The sequence below is a fragment of the Dermacentor silvarum genome, chromosome 1 (assembly GCF_013339745.2).
Source record: "Dermacentor silvarum isolate Dsil-2018 chromosome 1, BIME_Dsil_1.4, whole genome shotgun sequence".
NCBI lineage: Eukaryota > Metazoa > Arthropoda > Arachnida > Ixodida > Ixodidae > Dermacentor > Dermacentor silvarum.
The window spans coordinates 79224722-79239024 of record NC_051154.1 but is presented as its reverse complement, the minus strand read 5'-3'; the positions used below and the strand labels follow the sequence as shown (position 1 = coordinate 79239024).

Below are 14303 nucleotides of genomic sequence, written 5' to 3'. Positions count from 1 at the left end.
AACAACCTGCCGTATCGTGGCGTGACGAATTATAGGCGAATGTAACAAAGGGTAATGTAGCATCCTAGTCGCAGTGGTTGGCGGAAACTTGCATGGAGAGCATGTCGGTTATGGTGCGATTCAGGCGTTCGGTGAGGCCGTTTGTCTGAGGGTGATAGGCGGTGGTGACTTTGTGTTTTGTGGAACATGAGCATAGAAGGTCATCGATGACATGGGACAACATGTAAGGACCGCGATCGGTGAGCAGTTGACGAGGAGCTCTGTGATGCAGAATCACTTCGTGGAGAAGGAAGTCGGCAATATCGGTAGCACAGCTGGTTGGAAATGTGCACGTAATAGCTAACGTGTGTCATAGTTTGTCGCAACAGCAACCCATTTGTTCCCTGATGCTGGTGTAGGGAAAGGTGCGAGCAAATTGAGGCCGACGCAGAGGAACGGCTCTACTGGGACATCAATAGGCTGAAGAATGCCGGTGGGAAGCGTCGGTGGTCTCTTGCGTTGCTGGCACAGTTCGCAGCTGCCAACATACTTCTGTACGAAGCGATAAAGCCCAGGCCAAAAGAAACGATGTCGTACGCGATCATAAGTGCGTGTTACACCAAGATGGCCTGCTGTAGGTTCGTCGTGAAGCTGCTGAAGGACAGTAGAATGCATGTGTGAGGGCACCACCAGCAAGCGCTCAGGGCCTTCGGTGCATACACTGTGGCGGTATAAAGTGTCATGTAAGGTAAACATTCGGAGTGACTCGTCAAAGGCCCCGGAACTGAGACAGTTGATGGAACGTAACGCCGGATCACGCCGCTGTTCATCGCCGAAATGAAGAAACTGAGATATCCCCTTCAGTCACGAATTATGATAGACTTTCGATAAATGTATGAAATTTACAAATATTTATGCCATGGTACTGCATGCTCCATTGAAAGCAAATCTAGGTAGTGGAAGGACTCCTTGTGCATATTATGATGACTCATTATAATTATAGAGTTATCGAATATCTGCTTAGTGATCAGTCAGTCATACTACGTTTCTTCATAAAATAAATTTAGTAAACCGCTCGAATTACATACACAATTTAATTATTCGCTGCAAGCATTACTAGAAAGGAAAAAAAAGTTATTTCACAGCTGCTACCAAACCGCTTCACGTCGAACAGCCCGTCAAACACGGTAGTGCCTTCACCAAAGCGGTCGTGTATAGTGACACATTGCACTCAGAAATAAAATGGAGGTGCGTTAGGTAAGCGGAATTTTCAAGTTACTATAAGCTTAATGTCTGCGATCTATTCCTTGACACCACTGCAGAGAAATTGCGAAAATAAGTCGCGTACACAAATGTGTACGCCGTGACTGAAGGGGATATAGAAAGAACACAGGCATCGGTGTCAGGGTCGGTGCTGTCGGGTGTATCCACGGGATAACGGGACAGGCAGTCCGCATCCTGATGTAATTGGCCAGACTTGTGCACAACGGTAAACAAGTACTCTTGTAATCGCAAAGCCCAGCATCCGAGATGGCCTGTAGGATCTTTCAGCGAGGAAAGCCAGCAGAGGGCATGGTGGTCAGTCACTACCGTGAATGGGCGGCCAAAGAGCTATGGCCGAAATTTGGAGATGGCCCAAACAAGGGCAAGGAATTCACGCTCGGTAATTGAGTAATTGCGTTCTGGGGCAGACAGCAGGCGGCTGGCGTGCGCAATGATGCAGTCACGACCATGCAGGCGCTGGGCAAGGACAGCTCCGATTCCGTATCCACTGGCATCCATCCAAACTTCTGTAGGAGCAGATGGGTTGAAGTGCACCAACAGAGGAGCAGTCGTCAGAAGGCGGATAAGTGCAGAAAATGCATGAGCTTCTCGATGGCCCCAGAAGAAAGGTGTATCTTTCTTGAGAAGGTCGTTAAGCAGACGGGCGATGTCAGCGAAAGTTTTGACAAAGCGATGAAAGTAGGAACATAAGCCAATGAAGGAGCGAACGTCTTTGGTTGAGCAAGGTACAGGGAAATGCTTCACGGCGCAAATTTTTTCTGGGTCAGGTCGGATTCCTACATCATTAACAAGGTGACCGAGCACTTATTTCGCAGTGACCAAAGTGGCACTTGGATGAGTTAAGCTGAAGACCGGCGCTGTGGAACACTTGGAGAATGGCCAAGAGGCGCTGAATATGGCTGGCAAATATAGTTGAGAAAACACATCATTTAGGTAACATAAGCAGGTTGACCATTTGAATCCACGAAGGAGCGAATCCATCATGCACTCAAATGTGGCTGGCACATTGCAAAGACCGAAGAACATAACTTTAAATTGGTATAGCCTGTCAGGTGTCACGAATGCGGTCTTCTCGCGGTCCATAGGATCTACGGCAACCTGCCAATAGCTACACCACAGGTCGATGGACGAAAAATAACTCGCTCCGTGGAGACAGTCGAGGGCATCATCTATGCGTGGCAACGGACATACGTCCGTCTTAGTGATCTTGTTCAGGTGTCTAATCAACAAAGAAACACCAGGTGCCATCTTTTTTGTTGACGAACACAACTGGCCCATGGGCTAGACGAAGGTTCTTTAATGTCTTTTTCCGCCATGTTGTCGACTTCTGTTTGTATAATCGCCCATTTAGCAGCAGAAACGCAAAACATCCCGGTACGACGCTAACACATGGCAGAGCTCATCAGCCTGCGCAGGTGAAAGGTTCATGGCTATCATTTTGTTGAATTCACTGGTGGGCAAGCTGATGAATCCTGCTGCGCACGTCGGACTCGAAGGCGCTTCATATGTTAGCGTGGAGATCTTACAGTCGTTGAGGGATGACAACGTTGCAAGCTCAATTCCGGATGGTAGAACACGGGCAGATAAGCCAAAGTTGAGCATAGGCAGGTAAGCTTCATTGTTGACATTTTCGACAGCCATGTGTGGTAGGGTCACATTGTGTGCCAAGACAACATCAATAATAGGGGATGCACCGTAATCCCCGTCAGCGACAGCAGGAGAGGGCGTCAAAAGAACATAAGTAGTGGATTGGGGCTGCAATCGCACAAACTCTAAAGAACACAGTTGTGTAGGCTTAGCAGGAAGAGTCTTGGGGGCAGAAGGGAGTTCCAGATGGACACCGGTGCCGCAGTCGACGAGGGCTGAATGTGTGGACGAAAAGTCAGTGCCCGAGATCACGTCATATGGGCACTGCTCAAGCACAAGAAACTGAGCGCTCGTCCTATGGCAAAATATGGTAGCGCGGGCAGTGCACGTTCCAACAACAGGAGGGGTGCTTTCATCGCCGACTCTTACTGTACATTGTATGGCGGGTGTCAGGACTTTCTTCAGCTTCTCACGAAGACTGGTGCTCATCACCGAGATTGTGCACTGGTGATGATAAGGGCCGTAACAGTAACACCGTCGACTTGGACTGCGAGCAAATTAGAGCGGGTAGGGACAGTCAAACGAGGATTTCGAAGCCGGGTCAAGAATGCAGCGTCACCTCCGGGCGCTTCACTCGTTAGTTTTCCGATGCATAGCGTCCAGAGTTGGCAGGTGATGGGAAACGGCAGGCTTGCGGCAAAGGGAATCGGCGGGCTTGCGGCGAGCGAGATCGGCGATTGCGCTGCGATGGTGACTGCTTTACACGTTGGTGCGAGTGTCGACGTCAGGCGTGTCAGTCGGTGGAGAGCACGACAATGTTGCACAGGAGTAGCCTTCGGGACGAGGATTCCGGGTGCTGCAGCCAGCCGGCAACATCTGACGGCTCCAGCAGTGTCGCGCAATATGCCGAACTCGAGAGCATGTGAAACATATTCGGCGATCACCCGGCGTCCTCCACTTAGCGGGATTGCGGTATCGCGAGTAAAAGGGCTGGTTCCTCGGTGCGTCTGGTGGAACCAGTGGTTTGACTGGTGCAACTGGTGGCATGCGAACAGTGCAGACAGAGGAGAGTCCCAAATTAGCGACCTCCTGTCGAACCACGGCTTGAATCAATGAAACCATAGGCTGGTTAGCAGTCGAGACATCGGGCACGAGAGGGGCTGGTGACATTGCTTCTAGTTCACGAACGATCCGTGTCAAAGTTTTCGAAACCGGCGAGTGTTACGTAGGTAGTGGTTCTTCACATGATGACTATGCGGCAGTATTGGGGAGCCTGGTGAATTGCTGGGCGATATGGCGGGAGTTTGCTTGTTCGAATCGCCGACTCTTCCACAATAGCATCCACGGTGGCACAATTCCTGAATACTAAGAGGTTGAATTCGGCATCTGCGATTCCTTGGGTATGTGCCCGATCTTGTCTGCTTTGGACATGTTACTGTCAACTTTACGGCAAAGCGCTAGAATATCCTGAATATATGAAATGTATAATTCAGTGAATGACTGCGCGCGAGAGCCAAGTTCTTTTTTAGCGGCTAGCTGACGACCCAAGGGCTTGCCGAACAAGTCATTCAGTTTTTCTTTGCAAAGGTCCCAGCTGGTCAGATCGTGCTCATGCGTCTCGTACCAGATGCGCGTGGTTCCCTTCAGATAAAATATCACATTCGCCAGCATAAGCATATTGTCCCACCTGTTCTGTCTGCTGACACGCTCATACCATGCAATCCAATCCTCGACGTCCAAGTCATCTGTGCCACAGAAGGTGCCCGGATCTTGCTGAAGCAATAAGATGACAGACGGCGGGGACGGCTGTTGCACGGTAGGTTCCGGCGCGGCGCATGCTTCAGTGACCATCGCCAAGGGAACAACGCGGCAACCGCTTCAGAGTTCCATGCTTGGGTGATGGTGATGAACAGGCAGCGTACCCCTCACCAAATGTTGCACAAAAAACCGTATATAGTTAAACCTGCTTATAACGAACCTCTATATAACAAATTCCTGGATATAACGAAGTTTTTCTATTCCCCGTCGTTACTCCATGGAAGCACATGCATTTGAGACCTCGACGTAACGAAGTGGCAGCAGGAGACCCCCTCGAAATAACGAATTTTCCCCGCCAACAACCTAAAGATTTCGCCCCAAATTTTGTCATTTTTGCACGAGCAGCAACCGGAAGCACCTTCTCCGCCGCGACGGAATGCGAAGCGGCGGCGTCGTGCTTGGCGCGCTCGAATTCACGGCGACTGCGAGGCGAGAGCGAGCGCATGTGTGCGTGCGTGTGTGCGAGCGTGCGCGAGGCGGGCCTGCATCCCTCGACCCAGCGATCTTGCCACCGCGGGCGTGACCTTTCCCTCTCCGTTCATTCAAACCTGATCCCGCCGCTTGCTGCAGCTGGCCTAGCCCGCCAAGCCGGCACTCTGCTTTTCCAGTTGATGTTGCCGAAGAAAAAAAACTTCTTTTTTTTTCAGCGCGCTGGCAGCGCCACTCTTTGGTTACTGTGCAAGTCTCTGCGCTTCACTTCACTAACCTGCCACTAGGTGACACTATACGACGCTACGACGCCATCGTGTCGCTCGCTCTTCGTTTCCGACGCCTCGAGCTTGTGCGAAATGACACGCGTCCACGCATCCACTACCTGGTGTGGCATTCCAAGGATGAGTGATTCCAAAGCATGAGGTGCGCGGTACTGTAAAGGATTTTTTTTCCTCTCATTTTGTCACGGAAAACGGGTGCGCGTTACAATCGAGGGCGCGTTAAAATCGAGTAAATACGGTAAGCGTTTCTTTTTCTAATTTTCGTGCCGAACCTGCGTATAACGAAATCCTCTTTATAACGAAGTTTTTGGGGAATTTGTCAATTTCGTTATATCCAGGTTTAACTGTATTTACAAATATTTACAAGCATTTCCAAGTACGGCGAGTAGCACAGGCGTAACAGCAGCCAGCCAAGATGGCAAGGATCAACCTCTGCCTCTTCTTCATCAGTGCCGGCCTAATGCTGTAGTTTTCTTCTTCTGTCTCGCAGCAATAGTGTTCCGCATAGAAGAAAACACCTGGTATAAGGCACTGCTGCGCTTTCAGTTCCAGAAAGCGGCGCTTAAAAAAAAGAAATGTGTCATTTTTACTTTTTTATGTCATCGTCATTTATTACTACATGTCTGTGCTGGGCTCATGCCCTACTTATCAACACCGTTTTCACATGCGAAAGGCCACACACATTGGCGACTGCAGTGACAACTGAAACCTCTTGACAGCACCGAGATCGGCCGTGCTACTCAAGCGTCGTTAATCGCATCTGAAGCAACATAGCGACACGGCACTGGCTTGGCATCCGAGTTCAGGCCTACAGCCGAAGATCTTCTGTACTCTATGATGATCCGCCATGCTCTCTTGCCTTGCAGGCGGCTGCTACATATCTCCATTGTCTCGGAGGAACACAGTAGCATGTCTGGAGGTGGGGTGCATGTAATTTCATTTTGTTTCTTGCATAACATAAAAAGTACTCGGCATAAATATTATGCATGCCCTAAATTTTACATATTTACTATGAAACCTGTCACTTAATTTACACATGAACAACAGCCATTTCGCACAGATTCAATCTTAACCAATATATGCCTTGTGTCCTACATGTTGTACACTTATTGCGTTCACCGTAACTCCTCACATTTTTTGTAGCTTGCAGTTCCCAGCCTATATTCATAAGATCATAACTTTTCTCTGTGAGAAATTTGCCAAGTGTGCATCTAGACGTTTCCGTGTAACGACAGGTGCAACATCGTGTTTTTTGGTACTTCGAAAAGGGTGCCATGTCAGGGAAGAAAATTTTAAAAAAATTGATTCAAATCTAATTTATTGTTGCCGTGTATATGAGTACTTGTTCATAAGGGACAAAATGCATAAACTTACAGAATATGTATGCTTTGTATTGAAAACTTCAACACTTGCAACATTTGAAACAGCAGCGTCCTATATGTAGGACAACAGGCAGATTTGGTGCTGTTTCGAGAGCCTATAGTATGGACGTCCTATAGCCTTCATATAGCTGAATATCCCATCAAAGAGAGACTAAGGTAATCATGAATTCATGTCTATCACATAAACACTTTTCTTCCTTCTTCTTGGTAAGGAAGACATTCCTTGATATGCTTTTGCAAACAAAGCTGCACAAGGACTGAAAATAATTTATCAGAATATTGACACTCGTGATGAGGGACCCTCAGCACTCTCAATTATTCTGCCTGGAAATTATCCTGTGGTAGTAACTGATAAGAAAAGCAGCCATGAATATGCCATGAGCATGGCAGGAACTATTCTCCGGGCAGCACTTTTTTTTATTGGCTGAAGCAGTAGATCTGTAATGCAGTGATGATAACAAGGTTATCACTGAGCCACCAGTAAAATGTCAAAAAGTATACGGAAAGGAAGCGCATATGTGACCTGAACCTGTTTTCCTAGCACCTAGTCCTGCAGCACACCAATTCATGAAGCAACCCTGACTAGTATAGATACATTCGAAACATTTTTCATAGATGGAAGTGATCACCTTTTTTGTACAGCTGCAGCGGAAACAGATTAGCACAAATGACCGATCACCTGAGCGGATAAATTGCGGCACGCGATGCTGTTATTCCCTAGCACACCGATAACGAGAGTGCCAAGCACCCCCTCTGATACCTGAATCATGTGGCACCTTAGATACCAGTGTGCCTGGGAGCAAGAGCTCTGGGTACCGCAATTTCCCTGCTCCAGTCATCGGCCACTTGTGCTGATCTTTTTCCGCTGCAGCTGTACATAACACCAACTACTGTGCATAGCAAAATAATTAACGCTGCGACGATAGATGAGATAGGATGAAGAGCTTTCAGGCACTCTCTCTTCGGTGCGTTTTACCTAGACTGATCAGCATTAGTGAAACTTTGCTGGAATAATTTTCAAATTATGGCTGCAAGCTTTTGACTACTGAGTTGATTGTGATTCTGATGTAATCATCTATCACTGCAAATGCTACACTACTGTTGCAGTCGCTTCTAACGCTCAGGGTGATGAACCCAAGCACCTGGGAATAAGACATTGGATAGAAAGCAATTCAAATGTCCGGTTGAAGAGTTGAAGCCTTTTATAATCACTTGATGCAAGCTAACAAGGATGGAGGGGACAGACTTCACAAAGTCATTACAATATACTGCACTGCTATATGAGCAAGAAGCTGTATTCTTTGCGACTTGCATACCTTCTTGATGCATGTGAATGCATTCTAGCACTATAGGGTGGGAAGCAATAAAGGTGAACTGCCCGCATTTCAAAGACCATAGCAGCCATATACAAGAAAGCTTGCAAGTCATTGCATGCAAAGAGCAAATTGCTGAAAACACAAAATTGATCAGGCCAATTAGACCACATTGTGTTTCTGCAGGACAAACAATTTGTTCTCCCTGCCATGAGAAAACTACTATGCATTGTGAGAAATATGACATAAAAGTTTGGAATAACTATTTTAAATTCTATCTCACCCAATAAGGAGTATTTGCCTAGTTTCCTACATGTAGGAAGGCTAAAAATCGGCAATTACAACAAAATTTTCAATCGATCAACTCGTAATACCATTTTCTGAAGCCTCTGAAAGTCTTTTTATCAAGTAAATACTTTAAGTCAAAGTTTACGCATATATGGGTTAAAGACCATTTATGTTTCGATACTATTCGTTCGTCGGCTCATTTGACACATTTTTGATACTTTTCTCTCTTACTGCCTAACCAAAAAATGTGATTAGTCTCAGTAATGCGCACATTTTTGTGGAAAGTTTCAAAACTTCCAAGCTTAACCATATATACTAAAGAAAAAAGTTTACATACTTCGGGTATTTACTTGATCCCGAAATAAGTTTTCATCTGTCTTGCTTCCGTTTCCTTTCTTAAAAACTTCTGTCACTACTTTATTGTGAAGAATGCTATATCACACTGATAACAGCCATTCTGTTCGTGACCTTCAAGTACCAGGCGCGCAGTGTATAAGAAAAGCACGTTCATGCCGATGCTCTCTTTAATAAAACTGGAAGTGCACGTGAGATCACTATTTGGGGACACAATAAGCCCCAAAGGGTGCAAACGTTTCTTGGAGTGTAGTGCTTCATATCCATGCGCCCCATAATAGTCTAATGAGCTTAAATACGAACGCACAATTACTTTCGTTGAGTAATATTTTTAAAGAGCTCCACGATGCAAATTTTGTTGCCTCTGCGATATTCAAATGACAAGCACAGAAAAATCTACTAAAAGTAATCTAAGAGGATGAAGAGCGAGGCAAAATTATTGCCCTTAATTTTTTAAAAAGCAATATGGTTTGGTCGCGCTCAATATCCGGGACATTTAACATCAGTTGACCTCGCCATGTTGGCTGCTCATGGGCGAAATGCACGAAAAATTCAGTAACAGGAACCATTGTTAGCTTGAATTCAGGTTTTCCCTAGTTTTCCAATCGCCTCTCCGAATTTATTGAGTCACTGCGCATGTCGCTCTAGTATACGCTTAGTTTGCTGGCTGTGTGCTTAGTGCAGTGAAGAAAATCAGCTTTTTTTGTAGCAACCACGCCTTTAATGCTTATATGGGTGGATTTATCTTTTGTTTACAGTAGTATGCGTGCGCAGTGATAGGGTGAGGCTGTTTTGAAATGGTGCTGAGTTTCTTCTGGCACACGTTCATGCCGATGCTCTCTTTAATAAAACTGGACACTATGAGCACCAACCATGCATGGCGTTTTGTCATCGTAGTTTCTGTCGCTGCACAGTGCCAAACATAGTGGGTGTATAGGGTTCCTAGAAGCATGCTACACTACCTGTGTATATAGTGTCTGTACAACATGCCGGCTGCCAAGCGCCGGTGCCTTGTATCGAGGCGCCTGAAAACCCACTACCCTCTTCAAGGGCTTCCCACACGAGGGGCAGGACGAGGACGATGTCAGCAACGCCGCCAGCTGCAGTTGCTGCTCTTTGACCCCGATCTAGGCCTACACACTCTGCGAGTCAGAAGGCGCGTTGCACAAAACCTCCAATGTCACACTCCTGCTATGTGGCAAACTGCTTTCTTTCCAAACACGGCAAACACCGTCCATACCTTCCAATTTCACATATAGAGGTAAAATAAATCAAGATTGCAACAAAAATACCTCCGGCAGGAATGCGCACTGGCCTCGGAGCATGTGCTAGATGTGGGAATGCCGGTAAACATGACATAACATTGTTTACTCATTTCCCCATGTTGTAGTATTTTGACTTCCTTTTTCCATTGATAGCAAGTATTGTTGCTGTTTTGATACGAAGGTGAAGCATGAAATACAGTGTAGACCGCTTATAACGTAAGTCGCCGGAGTCGCGAATATCCGCACTATAAGCGGTACCGCACTATAACCAAAGCAACAATTTCCAAGGCCCGCACACATGCAAAACATGTGCACTGAGCCGCCACGCGTATGCGACAGTCGAGGAATCCGGCTAGAACGTTTGCATTCAATTTACAGTCTAATCTCGTTAATTCGAACCAAATCACGCTGCGGCGCCTCCGACCGGCATTGCTCCAGCACCGCCATAGAGCAAAAGCTTAGGAGAGACCCTTCAATGTCGCGCGCGAACAAAACAAAAGAAAAAGAAAGAAATAAAAACGCGGCGGAAATTTCACCCTCTCTCAAATGGCAAGGTCGCCGATTCTACGTTGCGCCGAAACATGCGTGTACGTGCCGACGTCTCAGCCACGCTACCGTAGCCACGCGTAGAAAATGATAGTGAACCCTTCTTTCTCCTTAATGCTTCCTCTAATTTTTAGTCACGTGTTGACCTTGCACGCTGCGGCTACGGCGCAGAGGGAAGCAGCGGCGCTGTCCCAGGCCGGCCAACGAAACTGCCCACGCCGGCAACCGCCCGCTTCCCGATAACGGCAGAAAACGAAACTTCGGGGAGCTGGCGCCGGGCCGGTTGGAGCGGCGGCGCCTGCGGGCGCGCACGGTGAGTAGTAAGTGGTTCGTGAGGAAAGGGAAAGGTTGACGCTATCTTCTGCAGCCCTTGAGGGAGCACGGCTCAGCGCCAACAGGGAGGGGTAAGTGGGAGAGAAAGAGGGGTAGTGTGGAGTCGTCACCATGGCTGGACGGGGCAAACCGGCAGGCTGAGGCGGCACGTACCGGCCGAGGAGGTAGGCCGTAGAGTGCTGCAGAGTCTGCAGGAGTGTTGTTCCGGGCCTGTCAGGCCCGGGATGGGATGGGAGGCCGTGAGGCCTTCCCGCTTGCAGAAATGCCTTAGAGGCGTGCGGAGAGCCCTGACGAGTCAAGGTACTCCACGACGCCTCGAAGTGCAGAAAGGTGGTGTCGGCCGGGGAAGAGGAGATCTTCCTCCTTGCCAGAGGGGAGGCCCAGGCGGCGGAACATCTGCAGGGGTGGGCCCCGCTGCTGGAGGTACGCCGGGCAGGCCAGCAGGAGATGTTCAATGGTCTCCGGCTCCCCACAGGAAGTGCAGGCCGGGGACGTCGCTCGTCCAAGTCGGTGGCTGCGTGCTGCCGTCCAGCTGCAGCCGATGCGAAGCCGCAGCAGGAGCGAGGTCTCCCTGCGAGCCAGGCCTCGCTGGGGGAGTGGGCGTGGGGGGCGTCCCAGTGACACCCGTTTGTCTGGGTGGTAGGTCGCCGCAGCCTCAGCCCTGTGAAGACGGTGACCGTCGACAGTGAGGGAGCTACGAGGGAGGGTGAGGAGAGCCACTGAAGCGGCGGAGTTGCCAAGGCGAAATCCGCTTCCCTGCCGACCTCCTCGCTCACATTCCACGGTCTCCGCGTGTGCCCTTCGCCGTGCCGTGCCGGCACCGCCCATTCCCTCCCTGAAGTTTCGTTTACTGCCGTTATCGTGAAGCGAGCGTTGGCCGGCGTTGGCAGTTGGCAGTTGGCCCTCGCTCGCTGTGCGCGCCGTGATATTTTCTCGCACTCAAGGTTCTGGTTTCAGCCTCACTGACTGTTCGTTCGCACCACGTGCCCTTCTCCTCCACTTCATCTCTCTTTCTTCCTCCAGCACTCCTTGGGGCGCCCGTTTGAGGGGAGCGTTCGCCGTCTCCGCCGACTTCCTTGCTCCCAGGCAGCCGCACTGTAACCGGTATTTCGTTTCCCGCAACTGCACTATAAGCGATACGTGTATACATGGAGTGCTATGGGAAAATTAACGGCAGTCTGAAAAGACTGCACTATATCCGGTCCTACACTATAAGCGGTTACGTTATAAGTGGTCTATACTGTACCCAAGTAACCCTTAAATGAAAATTCCAATGTGAAATTAGAGCTGTATAAAACAGCTCTAAATGTTTTGCTTTTTTGACAACTCCACGGAGCGCACTTTACTTTCGAACAAAATGCTACCGACCAAGGTTGGACAATCTATGTAGTAATAATCACTGTTGCATGCAAGCCAAGGCAACGATTAATAGAAGTTCAATGCCATTCAGCTCCAGATGTGAGGCGTAGAGTTCCGGGAACCATTTGAATTTAAGAGCAGCCATGGGTAATTAATCATGCAGAATGTAGCGAAAAAGAGATTGATTAACGGTAGTGAGTGTGAAGCAAGTACATGTACATACAGTATAGACCACTTATAACGTAACCGCTTATAGTGCAGGACCAGATATAGTATGGTATTTTCAGACTCCCGTTAATTTTCCCATAGCACTCCATGTATACACGTATCGCTTATAGTGCAGTTGCGGGAGACGAAATACTGGTTACAGTGCGGCTGCCTGGAAATGGCAGTCAACTGAGACGACGAACGCTCCCCTCAAGTCGCAGATATACTCCAACGTAATGCGAGTGCTCACGTCGAGCTCCGTGACGTCACGGTGGCGAACAACCGGCGCGTCTCGCGCCGTCGGGCGTGTTCCAACATTGCTGGCGCATGAATAGCTCTGTTCATATTTTTTGCTCGGCGCACCAAGCCACGCATCCCAGCATTCCTCGCGAGGAGCGGGCAGAATGATGCAATGGTGGGAGAACGCGAAAGCATGTCAGTCGCTGCGGCTCTCTGCGCATTAACAAGCATGGTGTCACGCACGCACAAGCAAACATGAACTCATCTCACTCGGTGACCATGGAAACTTGCTGTCAGAACCCTATAGTGAGGAAGCGCGGCAGCAGCAGTGAGCGAATTGACCTTCGTGCTGCTGCTCGCATCAAAGTGAACTAATCTGCTAAAACACAGTGCACGGTGGACTGTGCCCCCGTCGCAGATGGCTTTAAAAATACAGCGGCCCCTGTGGGCAGGCGTGCGCGCTCATAGTAAACGCACCTCCCCCCCCCCCCCCCCTCGACCCTTGCGCGCGACGGAAAGCAGTGCGTTTTCTTCCTGCTTTCCTCCCTTGCGTGCGCGAGATTGAGACGCGATCACCGGTTCACCCTCGCATGCTTTCACTCGCACATACAGCATACAGCGCGCGGCGACTATTTTATTGCCCTTGGACTTTATACAGAACCTTGCGGCAACAGCTACGGCAGCTAGAAATGTGCCTGGAGTGTCCATATAATTGCTACCGCAATAAAATTGTTTTGGTTATAGTGCGGTACCGCTTATAGTGCGGATATTCGTGACTCCAGTGACTTACGTTTTAAGTGGTCTACACTGTACTTCTAATTTCACTCTATGGCTAGGTGACACCTGCCGGCCCATAGCTGAGTGAGTCTGTCGCTGCCGAACATTTGGACAGTGACTTGGTCCATGGTGTTTGAAAACGATTGGTTCGGTAGTGTGGGTATGCCTGCTTCTACATTTCAATTCAATTCAGTTTATTTTTCATTGATAATAATTTGTACAAAAGAACTGTTGGGGCAGTAGCCGAAGGCTAGTGTAGGCCCATAGTCAATATATATGCATCGCTCGAGAGTTTGACATAAGTGCAAGCCATTATTTCTTTGTGAAGGTTGATTAATAATTATGTGGCCTTTGTCCGTGTAATGTGAGCGTTATAAGATTACTGGACTGCACATTCAGTGCGTGTGCATTCCACATATATTTTCTTGAATATCGTTCTGAGTCAGTTTATTTTATACATACAGTTGGGCCATTCAGTTATGTTTAACAGACTAATACAGAGGTGAGCAGCGTTGCGGCATTGCAAGGAAAAAATGTGCTAGCTACGAACTTGAACATACAAAACAAAAAATACAAGTTAATTGAATACAGAAACATTACAGTACTGTAACCTTGGTGGATTACTACGGTACTTTACGGTAATAACAGAGTTCAGATCTGCTTTGATATAATAATGCATGGTTTCAGAACGGTGCAACAAGGAAGACGACAGACGAAAGAACACACGAACACAAGCGCTTGTGTTCGTGTGTTCTTTCATCTGTCGTCTTCCTTGTTGCGCCGTTCTGAAACCATGCATCCGTACCAACTCGCCCAATTGTCATTGATATAATAAGCCTGAATTTGAGTACGCTTGGT

At 48.3% G+C, this 14303-nt stretch overlaps 1 protein-coding gene across 2 annotated transcripts in view; it reads left to right on the top strand.

The window, feature by feature from the left end:
* Window positions 1-14303, top strand: part of LOC119431304 (phosphatidylinositol-3-phosphatase SAC1-like) — an 89256-nt gene that overhangs the window by 74266 nt on the left and 687 nt on the right. The gene's annotated exons all lie outside the window — the stretch shown is intronic.